We start from the raw sequence: 18,359 nt of genomic DNA, 5'->3' as shown, positions 1-18,359 counted from the left end.
TATTCCACAAACCGCCTCTAAAGGAATTCCCACACCAAAGCTCTGTGTTTTTCCACAAGCTGCTCTCGCCTCCATTTCTTATCTTGGTTAGTGATGCAAGGCAGGTGGAACCCTAAAAGGGAATCTTCACCCTTCCCTTTCATTCACTTCCCAACTTCAGCCATTCATCAAATCTTACCAAACACATCACCTAAACATCTCTCACATCTATTCCTTGATCTCTCCCACCTCAAATGCTGCCCTGGTCTAGGGCCCCATCACGTGCTGGGCATGTCACTGATGTTTACTCACCCTCAACCTACCCTGTGGTTTGATTCTCTGTTCCCATCGTTTTCCTGCTCACTATCTTTTTGTGCCTCCTCATGACCTAGAGGATAAGGTAAACATTTCTTCATATGCTACAAACCCTTTCTAACTTGTCCCTTCAATCTTCACTTTTTCCCCCTGTGTGTGCTGTGCTCTAACTGAGCCAAATTACTTGCAGTGCTGACACTACCTGGTGCTGTCCCATCTGTCCCATGCATGTCTCTGCTGGCTTTCCTGCCTGGTGGGCCTCCCCACACTCTGCCATCTGCAGAGTCCGGACAGGCTCGGCTCAGTTTAAATGTCATCTCCTCTGTTGAAGCCTCTCCTGCTCAGACTTAGTCATCCCATCTTCTGAGCTATCACTGTACCCAATAATACCACAATTGCACACATTTTAGTTGTAAAGACATGCTTAAATTCCTGCCCCCCCAATAGATGCACAGAGCCCCCTCCAGGGTGGGGTTTGCTTCATTATTGTGTTTACAGCACCCAGCACAGTGTACAATGCACAGTAAGTGCCAATAACCATTGGTGAATCATACACTATACTTTTTCAGTTTAAATGCTTTGTAAAAATATTTCATAATTAGTTAAGTTAGCAGTAGAAATGTCCACTTATTAGACTAGAAATGGACACAATGAGTGGCCCAATATTACTTAGATTAAGGTGGGTAACAGCAAGTTATAGAATACTGGAACTGGCAACTGAGGGGAGAAGAGCCAAAGGGGTACAGTCCAGGTTGGAGGCAGTGCCACTTTAGAACTGTTGCCCCTAGAGCTCCCTATCACTGCTCCCTCTAGACAGAGCACTGCCGTCCTCTACCACAGGGCAGAGCGGGCCTTTGCTTCTGTTTTCTCTTCGCTCATCAGAAGTCAGCCCACACGACACGCAGTTAGTAACAATCTTGAGTCTAGACAGTGCAAAGAAATAGGCAGTAGCTTTTATATCTTCCCTTTTCTTGTCTTAGAAGGTCTTCCTCACTTTTCTCCCTGCTTCCAGTCTAGTTCTCCACATCCTTCACCCTACCAGAGAGATATTTCGAAGTACAGATCTGACCTGTTACTCTCACATGAAGACTCTCCAATGGCTGTCCATAACCTTTGGGGAGAAGTCTAGAGCTCTCCTTGGACCTTTCTACTTATCTAGTCTAATCTACTACCTCCTTACCCCTGCCACTTAAACAAATGTGTAAGCGTTTACTGAGTTCCTTCTACATGGAAGGCTCTATGGGACCTGGGGGTACTAAAAGACAGGGCACAGTCATTGTTCCCCAGAAGCTTACAGACCAATGGTAAGATAGAATAAGAATTAACTATAATTCAACATAAGTGTGTATCGATGGAGATGGGCATCCTTGGGAGAACAAAGGAAGAACAGCCAACCCATCCTGAGAGGATCAGAGAACATTGTGGAGGAAGATTGGCTCAACCTCCATGTTCCACTCCCAATAGATCCACTTGCAGTGGCCTGGACTCATTGGGCTATGAAACCACTGTTGTCTTCTTGGGAATCCCTCTTCCCCTGCTTGTTCTGATGAACCTCCCTATTCTGATGAGTTATTGTGCTTACTGAAGACACAATGTAAGGCTCTCATCTTCTAGGAAGCTGTCCCTGATGTCCCAGGTAGCAAAAATCACTTCCTGTTTTTTTTGTTTTTTCTGATGCAGGAGATGAATCTGGAATCTTCTAAAAATGAGTATATATATATATTTTAGAGACCCACAGGCTGGCCTCAAACTCCTGCACTCAGGAATGCAGGTCCTCCCACCTCAGCTTTCCAGTAGCTGGGACTACAGGCACATGCCACCACCACGCCCAGCCTCACTTATTACTTTATGCTGCCACACAGCATGAGCTCCTTGAGGACAGGACCTTACCATGTCTCCAATGCTATTTTAGAGTCTGGCACACTGTAAGCATTCAACAAATGTTTGCTGAAAGAATGGCTCAAACTCAGCTGAACACGTTATGTTTAGGAGCCAACAACGGCCAAGTTCTAGCCATAGTGGTTTTCTTTTCACCTGATATGTTGACCTTACCAACCTTGACCATTGCCAGCAAAAGCTCCTAGCAGTGTTCTGGGCTAATAGAGATAAAATGGGAATTGTAGCTAATAGTTTTTCAATCAATATACTATCTGCTTAATTAAAAGATACTATACTATGGGCCAATTACTAAAAAGTTTTACAACATATATACCCAATAAATAAAATAGTCCAGGAAGATACTACAAGTATAGTATAAGAAAATATTTTGAAAAATAATGGAATCGATTCATACTCATATACTCTCTATGTTGAAAACCTGGGAGCAGAAATCTAACAAAGAAATGTTTTTTTGTTTTTTTTTTTTAAGAGGAACCAAAGCCAGGTACACTTCAATTAGCACAAGAGGAAATAAATAGAAACTTTAAAGCAGTACAACTAATAAGGAAAAGGCAACATCACATAGGCAACTATAATTTTAGACTATATGAAATTATAGACTTTTTTGTTTTTTTTAAGATGGAGTATCGCTCTGTCACCCAGGCTGGAGTGTAGTGGTGTGATCTTGGCTCACTGCAGACTCAACCTCCTGGGTTCAGGTGATCCTCCTGCCTCAACTTCCCAGGTAGCTGGGACTACACCCGGAATGGGCCACCACACTTAGCTAATTTTTAATTTTTTATAGAGGCGAGGTCTCACTATGTTGCCCAGGCTGGTCTCAAACTCCTGAGCTCAAGCGACCCTTCCACCTTGGCCTCCCAGAGTGCTGGGATTACAGTTGTGAGCCACTGTGTCTGGCCTCATAATAGAACTTTTAAATGAAAAGGTAAGTGACCAATTTTCTAACAAATACAGCAGCACTTATATATCTAACTAGCTTCTTTCTTATTTTTATTTATTATTACTACTTTTTGAGACAGAGTTTCGCTCTCGTTGCCCTGGCTGGAGTGCAATGGTGTGATCTTGGCTCACTGCAACCTCCACCTTCCAGTTCAAGCGATTCTCCTGCCTCAGCCTCTAGATTAGCTGGCATTACAGGCAACTGCCACCACACCCAGCTAACTTCTTTGTGTTTTTAGTGAGGTAGGTTTTCACCATGTGGGCTAGGCTGGTCTCAAACTCCTGACTTCAAGTGATCCACCCAGTTCAGCTCCCGAAGTGCTGGGATTACAGGCATGAGCCACCGCGCCTGGCCAGCTTCTTCATGAAAAAATTACAGGTCGGGCGTGGTGGCTCACGCCTGTAATCCTAGCACTTTGGGAGGCCGAGATGGGTGGATCATGAGGTCAGGAGATGGAGACCATTCTGGCTAACATGGTGAAACCCCGTCTCTTCTAAAAATACAAGAATACAAAAAAAAAAAAAAAAAAAAAAAAATTATCCTGGTGTGGTGGCAGGTGCCTGTGGTCCCAGCTACTTGGGAGGCTGAGGCAGGAGAATCACGTGAACCCGGGAGATGGAGCTTGCAGTGAGCCGAGATTGTGCCACTGCACTCCAGCCTGGGCGACAGAGCGAGACTCCATCTCAAAAAAAAAAAAAAAAAAAAGAAAAATTACAGAGGAGGATTATGCCATTATCCCAGTGAAGCAGAAAAATTTTTTTAGACTTTTCTTTTTGCTGCTTTCTTCAGCATTTATACTCCTCCCTATATCTATATTTTAATTTTTTATGTATCTTCAATGGCAGTAAACCTTCATCATTTAGAGGCAAAATATATTGTTTGGAGCTAGCCAAAGTCATTTGGATGTAAATTTGGTGAACGAAGAAGAATAATAGTTTTTAGAGCGGGAAAAATATATGGTGGTAAAGAGAGTTATTTTCCAGTACTTGCAAATTGGTTCTGAACACAACTTCAAAAGATGAGTTCCAAAAATGTATTGAAGGATGCCCTCAACACTGGAATTAGTGTAATTTACATAATATTTTAAAGTTGGAAACATTTAATATAGATAGGACTTGACTTTTAAGTGTTTGAGAAGTTGGAGTGTTTTTTCAGTTATTTTAGATGCGCACATTACCTCCCCCACACCAAGTATTATAGGTGGATACATTCTGGGCTATTTTTCCAGAGATATTTATTTGTCTGTGGAATTCAGTATTAAGTCTGAGCTCTTCAAATAGACTACTTCTATTCATGTCCTAGGGCCTAGACAACCTTTTTGTAGTAGGTCATGTTTTCTTTGGAATTTTTCTCAATTGCTTTCTGCTTGGCCCACTCCATTCTTCAATGCCCTCCTTCCCAGGTCCTTGGTACCTTTCCACTGCCCTCTGGCTACAAGGAACTCAGGCCTGTCCTATTCCTCCACGGCTCAGACTCCAAAATTACCATTCTCTTATCACCAAATCAAAACTACCAATCCACTAGATTGTAAACTCTACGAGGGCAGGACATATTGTCTGTTTTGTTCACTACTATATCTCCAGTACCTAGAACCAATCCTGGAACCTCTTAGGCACTCGAAGTTGAATGAATGGCTAAGTCTCTAAATTTGTTAGCCTGGCTAGGTGTTGGGAGGAAAGCAACCCATTGAACCAATTTACAATCATCTGTGAAAGACCAGTAGCCCCTTATCTCACCCTAAGGTATTTGCATACTTAAAGGGAAAGCTTGTGAATTCAAATTACTCTCATTGGGAAAACTTCAATAGTGAAGCAAATGGAGAAAAAACATCTCAGCCTAAAGGGGAATGCGGGGGGGGGGGGGGGGGGGGGGGGGGGGGAGGGGGGTGCGGAGGTGATGGTGGTGGTGTGGTGAGAAGTATGATTTAGGTAGGCCAGATCTGCCTAGGAGTTTGCCCCTGAGGGCTTCTACTTTTTAAGGCCCCTTACGTTCCACACCACCACAACATCTAAAAGCTTAGAGACTTCATGATGGCTCAGGGCAGTGATCAGGATAAGTAGACTATAGACTATAAGTCAGAGGACTTACATTCTGTAGGACTGTTTTTACATTGGCACTGGTATATTTTAAAAGGAAGTTTCCTAGCTTTCGAGTTAAATGTACAAGAGCACAGGGAATCTCCTCATAGGCACTATTTGTTGATAACAAGTTATTTGTAATATTGTAATTTCACTATATGTAGATGTCACGTTTTTTTCTCCTGTGAATTGCCTTGAAATAAATGCACATCTGCCATGGAGCTGTGGCACACTGTAAAAGATAAGACATAATTTTTTTATGGCACATTATTTTAAAAATGTATTCTAATATAGTCAAGTACTAGTGATTTTTTTCTAGACATTGTGTCCTGTTTTTAACCCCCCGCCCCATACACCCCTAAAGCACCTTTCATATGCTTTCATTGGGAAATATAAACTTAATGGAAACAGTAGTCTAACCTCAGAATTGTGATTCTTTGTTTGTGATACCCGGTTTAAAACAGATGGAAGTTGATTTTAGTGTTTTCAACTTTTTAAATGTCAGAATTCTTTCTGTACTGTCTTCTATCTTCTTTTTGATTATCTATAAGCTCCTTAAACATTAAAACATTTCTTTTAGAACAAAACTCAAGTATATGATGAAAGCAAGCTAAAAGCAGTGCATTTAACAAACTACAATACAATGTGACATTTATAAAATTATTACTAAAATCAGAAAATAAATGTCTTAGTGATTAAGTCTAGGATAATCAAACTTACTGAATAGTTGTAGTAGTTACATAATGAGATAGTTTTGATTAATCTTTTGTCCAAATGACAATATTGTGATTACAGGCTTAGCACTACAGGTAGTGTAACCATCAAACAGTGAGTGAGATTAGTACATTTTACACAGTTTTGCTATTTTCTCAGTTTATTTTGGAGTCCAGTAATAACTATTCAGTCTGTACCTGCCATAGGACAATCTTTGGTTGATATGAGTTCCTTTCTTGATTTAAAAATAAGTGCAATCTTTAACCTAATAAAATTATCTTAAAGTTTACAATTGATGGTTTAAACACATAGCTCCGTATTTTGCAGATAGAAGAGGCTTAATCCATGTTTGTAAATCTGTCTCCTAAAATAAAAATTAATAAAAAATGTTTTTTTCTTCAGGTTTAATATTCATTTTGTACCGGGAAGAGAAATGGAATAAGAGGCTCGGATTTTTAAGACTATGCAATCATATACAAGTGCCATTTTGGCCAAAGAATGAGTAAAACATTCTAGTCCCGACACGTTTAATAATGAGCATGCATCCTATTTCTTTGTTTCATAATCATTGCGCTCTCTGCTTTCCCTCTTTTTTGGTATGGTAACAAATTTGACAAAATCAATGCCATCTAGTTAAACTTTTTGATTAAGTAGTGGATCCAGTGTCCTATCCACGAAGAGATGGGAAAAGCGATGTGGAGAAGCAGGCACGAACCCATCTGGAATGGAACGTGTCCATTCCGAATAATTTCATGTGGGAAAATAATTTCAAGTTGAAGGATAATTACTGCAGAGACCGCCAGACACCTCCGGCCGCCGCCGGCCGCGCAGCGTTGGAAACCCTTCGCCGCGGCCAGGAGGGTCGCAGCCGGCGAGGAGCCCCGCTTCCTGCCCCGGGGCTGCGCACCCGGCTCCGGGAAGGTGCTGCGCGGGAGACGTGGCAGCAGCCCCTCCTGCCCGCGCCTGGGCTCCGCGGCCGAGCGCTCCGAGCAGCTGGGCAAGGAAGGCTGCGGGGCAGCGGCGCACCGGCCGGCGGACCCGCCTGCAGCGCCGGCGCCCGCCCGGGGACGGGAAGTGGCGCCCGGCCCGCCCTTGCGGCCCGCGGCCCTGCAGCTCCGCGCCGCCCCCTTTCTCTCGGCCTCTCCCTCGGCCTCCGCCACCCCGGCCGAATTCTTGCATAAATTATGCCAGGCGCGCCTGACGTCAGGTGGCGGCGCGCGGGCGCGCGGCGCGGCGCGGCGCGGCCCGGCCCGGAGGGAGCCGGCGGCGGGCGCGCGCGGCCCCGCGGTCTCGGGTGCGCGCGGCGTGCCGGACGCGCGCAGGCGCTGGCGTGCTGGGGCCGCGGCGGCGGCGGCGGCGGCAGCGGCGGCGGCAGCGGCGGCGGCGCGGGGGTTGAGCCGTGGTGGTGCGGACGCGCTCGTGCTCGGGAACTATCGGATTAAACTTGAATCGAGTGAAATTACACAAAGGAGCGCCGCGGAGGAGGCGGCCCGGGGACCCGGAGACCCTGAAACTCACCAGAGCCCCGTTCGCCCCCGGCCAACTCCGTGCCCGTGGATTCAGCCCCCTGGCCGCAGCTGCCGAGCCAACTCCGGAGCCCGCTCTGCGTTTTGTTTTCCCCTCGGCACTAGGCAGCGGAGGAGCCCGACCGACCCGGTAAGCGCGAGAGTTCACCCTGCGCCCCCGGGAGGGGCGGCGGCGGCGGCGGCAGGAAATCGCTCCGGGCCGGGGCCGGGGCCGCGCGAGGAGTTGGGATCGAGGAGTTGGGCGTGTGCGGGGCGAGGGGCGAGGGGCGAGGGCGGGAGGGGGCCGGGGCCAGCGCAGGAGCGCAGCGCCGCCCGCGCGGTGTCGCCGGCGTCGCCGCCCGCGGGGCCCGAACCCGCGCCCCGAGCGCCGCCCGGCGCCCCAACTTTTGCCTGCGTCCGCGGGGCCGGCGGCGGCGGGGGCGCGCGGTGTGGCCGAGGGTCACTTCCTCGCATGTAAATGGCTTTTTGTTGTGCTGCCGGCGTGGGGGGGGGTACGGGGGACAGGAGGGAGCGTGTCTGCGCGCGGGGGAGCGCGAGCGCGTTTCCTCCCGCCGGCGCCGAGCACGAGTTGCCGGCTCCATTCGAGAGAAAAAGGAAGGAGGAAAAGTTGGGCTCCAACTCAAGTGCGAGCGGGCGATGGGCGCGCGGGCGCGGGGCGGCTGAGCAGCGGCGGCGGCGGCTCGGGGACGGCGGCGACCCCCGCCTCCCGCCCCCGCCCCCCGCTCCGGACCGACCACGCCGCGCTTGCCGGGAGCGGCGGCCGCACCGGCGCGAACAAAGTGCGTCCCTCCCGGCGCGGCGGCGCCAGCCCGCGCGGGGACCGCCACCGACCGTGGTGGGTCGGCGGCGGGGAAAGTGCGCGGGGCGCCGCGTGGGGCGGGGGCAGCGCGAACACGCGGCGCGGGAGGCGTCCCGAGCCCAGCCAGTGCCGGGCGCGGGCGCGGAGTTGCGAGCCCGGAGTTGGGGGCTTTTGGGGCTCCCCGGCGGCTCCTAAGTGCGCGAGGAGGAGAAGAAAGGGAGCGGGGCCGGGGCGAGCGCCGGGAGGCGCGGCAAGGAGGGGACCCCACCTTGCCGAGCTGGCCGGGCCGCCGGCGGCGGCAGCTGCATAATAGCGACTTTAACCTCCAACGCAACTCGGCTCCCCCGCCCCCCAGCCCGCCGGGGGTCAGCGCCGGTGGGGGGGGTCACCAGGTGGCCCCCGAGGTGACCCGGGTGCGCTCTGCCCTCGCGGAGAGCCGCGGCTTGGAGCGTGAACGGCCGAGGTGGCTGGAGGCCAAGCGGTCAGCGGGGAGAGGAAAGGAGGGCGGTGGGGAACGCGTTGTTTGTTTGGTTCGCACCGGGGATTGGGCTCGCTGGGGGCGCGGGGCTCGGGCGGGGGCGCGGGCACCGGCTGGGCTGCGGTGCTGGGCGGGCGCGGCGGCGCGGGGCTGGCGAGGTCGCGGGGGAGGGGGGTGGCGGCGGATCCCGGGCGGGGGTGGGGGCGCTGGTCGGGAGGCTCTGGGGAAGGAGCCGCCGGCCCCGAGCAGCCATCATTACCGAGCCGCCTTTCTCCGGATGGCTCTGCCTCGAGGAGCCCGGAGCCGTGGGAGCGCACCCCAAACTCCCGGCCGGCCGCCCGCTTTGTGAGCGCCCCCGTGGAGCGAGCGGCGCGGAGAGTGCTCCTGCTATGGGTCGGACTCTTTTCCTGGAGGTCACTTTTAGAGACTGTTCACGCCTTGGTTTAAACTAGTTTTTTTCCCCCTCTTCTGAACAGACAATGGACAAAAGAAAAGTAGCAACCCACATGGAGAGAGTTTCCTTTTGAATTGCTAGAATTAGATACACTATCCAGCGCTCCACTTGCTAAGTATACTTTTTAGTTTCCCATTGTATATTATCTAGCAATCGATTTAAATAAGTTATCTTAAAAAGTGTCTCTTTTGGGGGCTTAATTTCTGGAATACATTACATGTCTTAATTTATTTTTAAAGGATTTCGTGAGGCCCTAATTTTTTATTTTCTAAAAATTTTAATTTAAGCCGTCTTTGCAGTGGGCGATACCTTTCTAAAGGGTTGAGTGTTATTTCACCCCAATTCTCTTTCGGTAAGGGAGGGAGTACTCAGTATACGTAGCAAAGAGGAAACAAAATACATGTCTTCATTTCTTCACTGATCTTGTCTAACGATGTCAAAAAATATCTTAGTGACTGTGACCTTAGCAGCATTGGTACCTGATTTATCCCAGTTATAATTACGTTTAGATTGCAGTAATGTCTAAGTACTAGGTAATTCCTATTTCAGAAATAACTTGAGCAGTGATTTTACGAAGTTGAATGCTTCTCCCAGCCCCCAGAGTACATCTGTCGCGCAGTGTTTTTGTCTTGCTGTTGCACAACAGAAGCCCTCCAGTCTTTACCCTAAAATGGCAGCTTTCATTTGACTGGGGCCCATTCATTGACAATGATAATAAAGAGGCTGAAAGCTAGATGCTTGGGGCATGGAGTAGGACTTGGTTTGCCTTTCTAGGTGATAAGTAGGAGACATTTTATGTCTTCCAGTTTGCTCAGGAAAAGTTTATTTTCCCTGAAAAATCTGTCTTGTGGAAAAAAGTTATAAAGTAAAATAATTTGGAAATGGGTAAGGGCTTGAGCTGCTAGCAAATTTCGGAAGGTAAATTTTCTTATTTTGCCCAATAGTGGAAATCTGGCATTTTCTCTTTTTTGGTAATCTGCTAATAAAAGGACATAATGAATTTTTGTCAGGCTTGTAACAGGTGAATTTCCTCATCTTGGCACTCAAGAATTGGGATTGTTTTCTAGCACTGTGGGTTTTATTCTCTTTATATTTTCTAATTTTTTCTCCTGTGCGAGTCACTAAATTGAACCATGATGAATTGTATCCTGGGTTTATGCTTTCGAGATTCAAATGAGTTTTCAGATAAGAAATAAATTATACTTTTAAAAGACTGGTATATGAATTTTAAATTGTTATATTCATTTAATCAATGGCCTTAGTTTTAAATTAGTTTTTTTAAAAAAATTACTTTCTTTTGTATGTCTTAACATAGAAGGCAGAATAGAGGAATGATGGAATGGTTGTAGAGGTGATATTTAAAAACCCAAATATTATTTTCCTCTTTCGAGGAAATAATTAACTTTTTTTCCCAAGTTGAAAATACAGAAGTCAAATTTATAACAATGTATTCAGTAACTTAGTTTTAAAATAGTACTTTCATAGATTCGCCAGTATTTGGTCTAGTTTTTCATCAGTTCAACTTACAGAAACATTTCCCAAACTTTTTTCATAATGAGTCTTTTAGGTTAGCCTTACTTTTATTGAGTTAAAATGAATACCATGAAGAGTTCCTTTATAATACAGTAACATCAAGGAAATATTACAACCGTTTCTTCATACAGATGCGAAGTCAGTAACGTTATAGTTTTTAAGCAGTTAGGTCAAAATAGCAGGAATATTTTGTTATGAGAGAATACACTGTAAATGCTTCTGCGTGCCTGCTGTGTAACCCATAAAAGCAATGTAAGTGCCGAGTTAGTGTAGTTCTCTCAAACCTAATATTACAGCATTGTGTTCCACATGCTTGAAAAAGTTTGCTTGCCACACAGTCACTATGCCTTTAGTTAATTTTGATTCAGCAAACCTTGGCAAGCTTTCCATGGTTAAAACAATAAAAGGCAGTACTTTCCCTCAGGGAGTGTACTGTCTCTCATAGAGAGTTCTATAGGTAAACAAATATTCACATTTGATTTTTAAGAAAAACTTATAAGTAATAGATATCTTTCATCTTTCATTAACTAAATACAACCTTTTGGGTTTGATAGCAGACACCATGGCCATCTTAGAAACATCTAATATAAATATGGCATTACAAGAATAAAAATGTTTAGTCAGGTCTGAGCAAATGGCTCTTAAAACTTCAACTTTGTAAGACAGTGATTCTTTTTCAGCAAATGATTTCTACATATAAGTAGTAAGCACATAGTCACATAGCTAAATTCACCGAAAAGGGTGGAGAAGGAACATCTTAGGTGATACTAAGATGATGTCAGGAATATATTGGCTCTATGGGACCCTTTCAGTTGTCTTGGTCACCCATGTGGTCATATTTGTGTATCTTAAAAAAAATACATTCTTTTCATGCGATTGGAAATTCAGAATTTGGCATTTTTCTAGACAGGTTTCCAGAACCACTATAGTTTCATTAGTTCAGGAGATACAATTTTCCCCTTTATCTATAAAACTTTATTTAGTCTTAAAAAAATTGTTGACATTCAAAGGTGAATGATTTTAAAATAGAAAAGAAATTGAAAATCAATAATCACTTGGTTTTTCTACAAAAAATACAAAGACAGAATGATTTATTTCAATTTGGGTATCACTCAGGTTGCAGTGATGGCAGAAGTCCATAGCTGATTATGGTGGTTGTTAAGAACTGGGAAGGTAATTTAAAACACTGACTATGTGTCCGTATTTTACTTTTATCAATATATTAAAAATTTGAAATGAAATCACATCTGCATGATAAAAAAGAAATAGAAACAGGAAGTTGTAATGATATTGTCAAATAAAAATTCATTTTATACTCATTAGAGAATCATTGGATATTTAGAGTATGAGGACCTTAGAGAGCTAGTTGAACTTTCTCATTTTACAGATGAAGGAAGTAAAGCCCAGAGAGATTAATTAAATGAACTGCCTCTGACTGGCCACCTACCGTTGCAGAGCTTATCTCAGTTACAGTTGTCTTCCTAGTGCCTAGCATGGTGCCGGTGCAGGAGGGATGCTGGCCTTGTCTTTGTTGGCTCTGTAAGAGTGCAGCTCTTGCTCATGTTCTGACTCAAAGGTACCTTCTGGCTTTAGAATCCTACAGCATAGGACAACATAGCTCTTAAAGGTGTTCCTAAACCAACAATAATTTGCTTCTGTTTTTGGAGGTTTTATTTTTTAAACTATGATTATCCAGTTAGAAAAATGCAGAGATAATTACTTCAAGATTTGGTAACTGTTTTCACTTTAGATGCATGTATTGATCACCATAACTAGATTCCTGTTGCTTTTTAACTAATGTTAGGTGACTGACTGCAAACGTGATTGTTTTTTCAGAGGAGGATTTTTTGGGGGTTTCTGTTCTGCTTTTACTTTGAAACTTAGAAATGTCTTTTTAAAAGTAAAAAATAATGTAGATATTTATGAGGAAACATAACTTGGCAGTAAAGGCTGGTTCACTCTCAGGCTTGTTTGTTTATGCTAATGTGGAATCTAAGGCACTTTTTAAAGTGACCCTTTGAGCCTTGCTTCCTCTGTGCACGTCAGGATTGGCTTTCATGGCCACAGAATCTGGACTGTGATTAGTCTTCCTGTTTAATCTGTGGTTTTGCTCATTGATTCAGCTGTTTGTTGGGTACCTGCTACCTGAAAGATGCAATGCTATGAATTGGCAATATAGTGATGACATGAGAGGACATGGTAAACTCACACAAAAACGGGCTACCTTAAGGTCGTAAGTGTGATACAGTGGGTGCCAGGAGGAATGAGAGCTTGGGACTTGGGGATTCGGTCAGTTGGGTGGGGTATTACCTCTTAGGAAGTGGCTTTAGCATTGCCATCTGAATGATGGTAGAAGAAGGGGTGAGGGCACTTCAGGCAGTGCCCCTCACCTGCAGGGAGGCTGTGTGTTTGAGGCACTCAGAGAACTGCAAGATGAGACTCGAGGTAGGCAGTATCCAACTTGGTCAGGGCTTTCAGGATATCGAATTTGGGATTTTTGAAAAAAGCAGTAGGAACCACTGATGAATGTTAAGCAGTGTTTGACACAAGCAGAGTTGTGTTTTGAAGAAGATTGAATTGGTGGGTGCAGAGAGGACAATAGGTTGGAGACAATGTCCTGCCTGCTTTTGTTGTGGTCTGTGGGATGAGGAAATGACAATGATTTGGACTACATTGGTGGTGGCCATGGGAATGGAGAGAAATGGACAGATTTGAGAGATGTTTAACAGTTTGAATGAACAGGACTTGGGGATAGATGCGCTTTCAAGAGGGAGATCTCAGGGCATATAGGTTTCTAGCGTGTTCCCTGCTTGGCTGGTTGGCTGCTGATGCTATTCACAGAGGCAGGAATCAGCTTTGCTGAAGATTTGAGAAGGAAGCTCATGAGTTCTTGTAGCATATGATTGTGGTAGCTGATAATGGACCATGATAACATTATTTTATCCTTTGCATTGCTAGTGACATTCCAGAACTTAAAAAAAAAATAATCTGCTAGCTTTAACCAAAAGATATTGGCATGTGGGGAGTCCATCAAGGAATGTGAATGGGTTCAGTGAAATGGGAGACGGGAGGGAAGCTTTACTTGCTGAACACATAGCACTTTGCTTGTTACTTGCCTGATACATAGCACTTTGTAGGAGTTTGCTCATTCCAGGTTAAGCATAGAATCCTGTGGTAACCAGACCTTGGCACATTTTCTTCTTCTATATCTCCGCTTATGGAGGCTGCTTTCTGTTGCTAGTCACATATTAGGGCAAGGTCTTTGGGTTCCCGATATGTGGCTGGCAGGTCCCCCATGTTCTCAGGGCTGCAGTCTCCCTCGGAGAGAGTTGTATTTTAGAAGATGGTTGTAGTCATACAGAGGCAAGGTAGGAGTGAATACATTATTTAAATAAATGTGGAGAAGAATACCAGTGTTGATCAGAATACTTACCTGGTTTTTAGTGGAGTATATGTATAAACCAGTTTAATAAGTAAATTACCTTCAAAGTTACTTTGTTCAATTATTATAAAAAGTAGATTGTACAGCATGGTTACTGGTGGCAAATGAGCGATGCTGTTACACCCAGAAAAGCTTCTGTATTGCTGACTTTAATATTATATAAGATAAATTATGAAAATCTGGAACATTAATTTTGAAGCTTTTTTTAGGGAAGTATTTGTAGTTTTGTGTTTGCCAGCTAATATGGGTGATAATGTTATCTGTTTTGTTATAGATCAGATTTTGTTCTTGTATGCATAACGATAACCTTCCTGGGACTCAGTGTCTTTAATTAGGGATCTGTTTCAAAGATACTTTTATTGTCATTGTGTGTTCCTCATGGGCCTTTTTGGTGGCCATTGTGACTCAGTCAAGTCCTCTGGGTTCCTTTCTGTCTTGCCTTGGTTGTAGGGACATGCTTCATGTGAAAGTTTGCCTTCACCTGCAGGAGTTTTGAGTGATTATTTGAATACGTTTAAATTCAGGAGAAGTAATGTTTCCATGTGTGGAATGGCAGGAAAACTTGGTGCACTAACTTTAGCTTCAGATGGGCTTGTGCTAACTACTCTGTGGCAATTTATATCTAGTACTATTTGTTCAACTTGCAATTAAAAAAAAAAAAAAAACCTTTAAAACACATTCTGTCATTAGGTCCGGCCAGCAGTGTGTTCTTAGGGTGTAAGAGATTGTTTCTAAGAGGTGTAGACATTGAATGGAAAGGCGCACACAGGCTCCTGTGGATGTGGCTTTGATGGAGGAATAGAGGGGAAGCTTTTTTGGGGCCTGCCTTCTCTCCTGGCATCTGCAGTGGCCGAGGAGGCAGCAGAGGTCATGTGGTGGATTTGAGTTTTCCACGATATATTTTATCAGGATGAGGTTGGGCAAATAGCCACCTGCTGCTGAGCAGGAACCGTATGCGACCTGGGTTTCCACACCCAGCCTTTGTGTAGGGAAAGGCATGGAATTAGACATGTGTTAGTTTGGACACATCACCTACTTCCCTAGTATGCTCAATGGAAAACAGTCAGGTTTCTATACCATATTTGCAGTATGTCTAAAAAAGCATACATGGGACCTTAGTGGTTAATTTTCCCTCTAGTTCTGCAGCAAGTTTGGGGAACTATTTTAACTTATTAGAGGCCGCTGTCTCCTCTTTTCATCATTTTGAAAGAAACCACAAACATTTTGTTTATTATCCATTTTTGTTTTGTTTCGGTTTCGAGATGGAGTCTCACAATATTGTCCAGGCTGGATTCTAATTCCTGAGTTCAAAGGCTGTTCCTGCCTCAGCCTCCCAAGTAGCTGGGATTACTGGCATGCACCGTTGTGCCCTGTTACATAAACATTTTAGAAATCTGTTCTGTTGATATTTAAAACATAATTAGCAAATGTGCATATTATTTCAACACACCTAAAAACTATTAAACATGTTTAACATAATACTAAGCAGTCAAATAGTGAGAAGTCCCTTGAAGAATTAAAAGCATGCCTTTAGTTTCCAAGGCAGTGCTTGCTAGCATACTAAGTGAATAATAAAATCAGTTTGAGCACAGGAATATGATAAAAAAAAAACCTCAGTTGGTGATGTATTTTGAAGTGTATAAGCCTAGCAATTATTTATGGTTAGAACTGGCACTATATTGAAATTGTTAAGCCCACGTCCTTAAATAATTTTTTAAAAGTCTCTGTTAAAGTGTTTTATGTTCATGTATACTTGGCCTTGTTTGTGCTTGAAATTTTGCTTTCACTAATTGCAAGTGTACCAATCTTGCAAGAAAAGTTGTATATACTCATCTTGAGAATTTCAAAATCTTGATTAACAGTGTACCCCACCCTTAAGTATGTGTTGGGCCAATCAAGTAAAATAGTGCAGAAATAATGAAACAATATTAAAAATAACAGTAATAACCATAATGACCGGCTGTTATTTCCAGTTGGGTACTCAGCTGAGTGTTGTCATGGATCATTTCATTTCCTCATCAGAGCAACTCTAAGTAATAGGTAGAATTATTATTCCCATTTTACAGATAAGGAGACTAAAAGGGATGAGAACTTAAATTACCCGGGCCATACATTTCTAGCACGTGGTGGAGGAGGAATTTGAATACAGATTAGCTAGACTCCACAGTCTGAGTGCATAACCATCGTGCTGCTCTTGCCACCTAGACCAGCTCGGGAGCTTGCATTGTTGCCGTCTTAATAGACAAAGGTGTGTTAAAAATACCCATGCCATGCTGTGATGCTGCCTATTGCTATGTTTTACCAGCCCAGGCTATTTTTTTCTGTACTTCCTTTGTTGGTGCCTGCTGTAGTTGTGGGGCCATATGTCATGAGATGTCTTCGTACCTAAAGTGACCAGGTCCTTGCCTTTCGCACTTAAGGCCCTTCTTCTCACATGGAGAAGAGAAGAGTTGTTCTTGTGGAGGTTTCCTTCTGAGGTGGCTGAGAATTTGAGTTTTGATGTCAGATCAGGGTGTGAATCATAAAAATGGATATAATAAATTCTCCCAACTGCCCAGAGTTATGGTGAAGATTGAGATACTCTACCTAACACATTTGGTATAGCATATGGCATATTTATTGAGTAGTTACTATTTTTATTAGTTCAGTTTAATCATTGAACTTATCAAATCATATGTATTGATTTTACTTTTGGTTTAAAAAGTCCTTCAAATCATAATCTTACAGATGACCGGACAAGAATGAGTGGCCCAAGACGGTGACTGGCTACACAGTTTTCATTTTTCTTCAGGAGAAGACATTTTAAAATAACATCGTTATGTACCTTTGTCCATCAGTGCAACCAGATGTTACTTTCCTAATTCTCTTGTTGATTATATATATAGAGTTGACTCAGATATCCCAGGTACTAAAAGTGACAGGTTTGAGGGAGCGCTTGTTCATCTCGTCTTGAAGATGTTCATCTCCTACCAGAGTTATGGCTGTCCTTCTAGTGAAACAGTCATTTCTTTTTTGTCCCAAATCTACAATTCTCCAAACATGGTGGCTAGATGATCAGTGGTGTGGGCATGTTTGATCAGCTCTTTGATATTATGTTTTTCTGATTTAGACCAGAGGCCATGGGGTGTTCTCAAAATCTATAGAAACTCCAGATTCTCAAATCTCAGAACCTTTGATTCCTCAGCTCCTTCCCCCCAAGTTCTCTTTACCATGTAAAGAGGAGACAAGATGGTATCTGAAATGGGAGTAGGTTTGGGTTGGGGGCAGGGATGTGAGTAGCAACTAGAACATAAGAATGTTTCGTAGGAAAGGGAAGGCTCTGAGGTAGCCTACTTAGAATCTTACTGCTACCCAGATTGGCAGGGAAATGGAAGAGATGGAGTATAGACGATTTTCATTTTATTCTATTCTATGTCTTTACTTGAAAATGACTTGGGATAACAAAATAAATGACACAAAAAGTAAATAACTGATAAGTGTGGATTTATGGGAGATCCTTGTACTATTCTAACTTTACTGCAAGTTTGCAACTGTATCAATATCAAAAGTTTTAAAAGAACGGTGACTCCAAGGGGTTGATGTCAGTAGCTAACATTTGTGAAGCATAGAGTTTGTGTCAGCATTTTGCTAAACTATTTACATGAACTATTTTTACTGAATCCTAAAGTAGGATGAGTCAAAATGCTGAGGTAGGAACAATAATTGCTATTTTACAGGTGAGGAGGTTGTTTAATAAATTTGTCTAAGATCATAGCTTTTAATGAGTGGTGTTGGGACTCAAAGCAAGACAGGCTCATTTAACAGCCTGTAGCATTAACTGCTCTGCAGAAATTACTTTGGATAGTCCCATCAAAATAACCTAGGTCTTAGAAGGATAGGAACGACAAATGTCATGATCTTACACACCTGCACTTTCTAGCGCCAGCTCCTGGAGAAGAATCGAGAGGCTGAACGGTGTCTGTTAACAGATTATAGTCAGTGAGGCCTCTTTCCTCAGATGTTGTATCTTATCAATGGCAGACACTTTCAACCTGAAAGACACATGCTCGTTAAAAGACTTACTAGTGCTCCAACCCTGTTTTCACTTATCAGTCTAAGACGTAGCCGACATCAGAGTATTCAGCTTATTACAGAATTGACTTCCTCAAAGTTTCTCTCAATGTTTATCCAAGATGTAGTTCACTTAGCATCTTTATCTCACT

At 44.0% G+C, this 18,359-nt stretch overlaps 1 protein-coding gene across 4 annotated transcripts in view; it reads left to right on the top strand.

The window, feature by feature from the left end:
• The first annotated feature begins 7,486 nt into the window (after window positions 1-7,486).
• CHD7 (chromodomain helicase DNA binding protein 7) overlaps window positions 7,487-18,359 on the top strand; it is a 192,035-nt gene continuing 181,162 nt past the window's right edge. For 3 of the 4 annotated variants that reach the window (XM_050802155.1, XM_050802156.1, XM_050802151.1), the window contains exon 1: window positions 7,487-7,581. The gene's annotated coding sequence lies outside the window, so the exon portion shown is untranslated. The remainder of the gene's footprint in view (window positions 7,582-18,359) is intronic. The other variant, XM_050802157.1, reaches the window with a different exon arrangement.

The sequence above is a fragment of the Macaca thibetana genome, chromosome 8, assembly GCF_024542745.1.
Source record: "Macaca thibetana thibetana isolate TM-01 chromosome 8, ASM2454274v1, whole genome shotgun sequence".
Classification (NCBI taxonomy): domain Eukaryota; kingdom Metazoa; phylum Chordata; class Mammalia; order Primates; family Cercopithecidae; genus Macaca; species Macaca thibetana.
This window is presented reverse-complemented; position numbering and strand designations above follow the sequence as displayed.